We start from the raw sequence: 2600 nt of genomic DNA on the forward strand, positions 1-2600 counted from the left end.
TCCAAATGTAGTAGATGGCTTGTACAAGAATTTTTTAATATCTTGGATTTCGCTCGAATTAATACATGGATACTCTATCAGGAAACAACTGGGTTGAAAATGTCAAGGCAATGTTTTCTGCTACAATTAGCAGACGAGCTCATTGCAGAGTATCACGAATTTCGTGAAAAAAAAGAAAAAATGGAAAACCAACGAGGAGGAACATCAAGCAACTCCATCAACAATACTTCTTTGGTATAAAACAACTCAAACTTGTATAATTTGTAAAAGATTTGTCTGCGGAAAATGTACGCAGGAGAAACCAATCGTCTGTAAAAAATGTAACTAATACGGATGTCGGTGTCACGTCTTGTAAAGCAGAGGCCACGAAATGGAAGCTCTGACTTAGTAGAGCGACCGACTAGAGCAGCACGGGGATCCAATGTGTTTTCTGCACGAGAATCTTCAAAACGCGAGCCAGCCTGTCAATACATGAGAGATCGAAACATACCCCTGTAAGGAATCTAAAGAGAGCAACTGCTCGCTCCAGCTTAAGTGGGAACCGACTATGCAATAGAGCCTCGGTCTGCTCAAAGGAGGAAGTGGATCTCCTAAAAATATTAAACGAACATTTAGAAAATCTCACAGAGCTAAAATTCATCAGATTTCACATATCTTGTCTTGTCTGGCGTCATCTGGCTTCTGTGGTACTTGGTCGCTCCTTAAAAGCCATTAAAGTCGTACACCACGGCGGACGGTATCGGACCCTTATTTCAGCAACTATGGCCGACGTCATTGCCCTCTGAGAAACAAGCAGCAATACCTTGGAGCGAGCGAGCGACTGCATGTGCTTTCTCTCCAACCTCTATAACACTTTCACTGCCACGCCGAAATCACATGTTTTGTTCAGAACGCCACGGGAGTCCTCTTATCATTTAAAGCATATAATGGCAAAATAAAAATAAATTGATGATATAAGACAAATTTTTAATTGGTTATTAAGGCATATTTTATTTCAAAGTATCTTATGTATATCGGCTATATTTTAAATGCACTAACTGTCAATTGCCATTCATTTTTTACAATTGTAAACAGTTGAAGCGCTCCGGTCACCAATGACCACCGTGGTGTCATAGGAAAAATCATGGCCGGTCATATATCACCAACATGGCAGTCAAAGTGTTAACCTTCTTGGGCCATCTTAGTGAGAATTGTTCTGGTTTCCTTTGTATTTTGGGACATGACACCGACATCCGTGGAGTCTCTGAAACTCCTTTAGGTACTAAGAAAATACAAAGACACCACCGAATATATTAAACTAAAGTTAAACGGACTCACCGCTCATGTGGTACCAATAGTAATTGGTTGTAAGGGAGCAGTCCCTCTCGTCCCTCGCCATGTAATAAACAATCATACAAGGACTAAAAAATTTGGTTTCCTTATTGGTACCCGTAAGTGTCCGATTTATTATTCCAGTTCCTGATATTGCGCCACACAAAGAATAATTAGGGTAATTGAAAAAACAAAGATCAGTATCGAGACAGCTTTGAGTTGGAGCACGACACGCAATACGAGCTTGAAGCATCCCGCGTGCCGATGCTCCATGAAACGCAGTACATCTAACCGTTTCTATGTTCCCTTCCCTTGTTTTCCCTTCTTTTCGGTCCACTATCCCGACGCGATACTGAATGAGTGCCAGCGTGAGTGTTTGTTCAGGTTGACAAACAGACAACTTTCGGCACCTTCTTTTATGCTAAAGAAGCCGTGACGTCAGTATCCCGCGGGCCGTAATTGTGTACTCGGCTAGCCGTGGCCGAGATAAGGAGCCCTTCGAATCTAGGAGAGGCGTCCATTCTCGTAATTTTCAGATTCGCGTAGTCCCTTTTGAGTGCTACACTCCAGCATTCCTCTAGCGTTTTGAGTTACTTCGTCGCTTCGAAGTCCTCCCAATAAAACGGTTATTTTGTGCTAGTGAACAGACCCAAATTTGAACACAGGCGTTTTAACCGATACGGTGTTCGCGTAGTTAACCCCTCCCCGAGCTCCCCAGGCAAGGATGCGCCGGATCGCCGTCACAAAAACCTCCTCACATTATTTTTAATAAATAATGTAATATGATTAGCAATACTTTATTCTTTCTTCATTTCATAATATACTGTTCTCTGAATTTTGTAAATACCATTTGTAATTTGGTTTTATGAGCTTTTTCTCCAACCTTAGCAAATTCGTCAAATTAACCCGGTATTCTTCGCATAAGTACAAAATCTTTTTGCAATATTATACCAAATGTATTGCTAACTATAATTTATTATCGAATATTAATTGTAGGACTAACTTGGTGCTCGGTCTACGCGCGTGCCTGCCACTGAACGTCCCATCTTTTGCATGGGATCCCGCACTACTCAGCTTATAAAATTTCTTTCAAAATTGAATATTTATAGATTAGAAATTTCAAAAAGGATTCAAAGTATAGGAAAGTAATTCAAAAACATTAAATACTATTCACCTATACTCTTATGCATTGACAACAATATTACAGGAAAAAGAAGAAATAATTTGTACTATTAAAGTTACTACCAAAACTTGTTGATTCATCGGCTTTTGGTTTTCATTAACTTGAC

At 40.1% G+C, this 2600-nt stretch overlaps 1 long non-coding RNA gene across 1 annotated transcript; it reads right to left on the minus strand.

Annotated features, from left to right (window-relative positions):
- Nucleotides 1–1149: 1149 nt before the first annotated feature.
- LOC143432252 (uncharacterized) lies at nt 1150–1632 on the minus strand. Its single transcript, XR_013102924.1, has 3 exons — nt 1604–1632; nt 1318–1458; nt 1150–1243 (listed from the first exon to the last, which is right to left on the minus strand). It is a non-coding gene; the product is annotated as an uncharacterized LOC143432252 (long non-coding RNA).
- Between the last annotated feature and the right edge of the window lie 968 nt (nt 1633–2600).

This window comes from Xylocopa sonorina, unplaced genomic scaffold (assembly GCF_050948175.1).
Source record: "Xylocopa sonorina isolate GNS202 unplaced genomic scaffold, iyXylSono1_principal scaffold0072, whole genome shotgun sequence".
In the NCBI taxonomy this organism is placed as follows: Eukaryota; Metazoa; Arthropoda; class Insecta; order Hymenoptera; family Apidae; genus Xylocopa; species Xylocopa sonorina.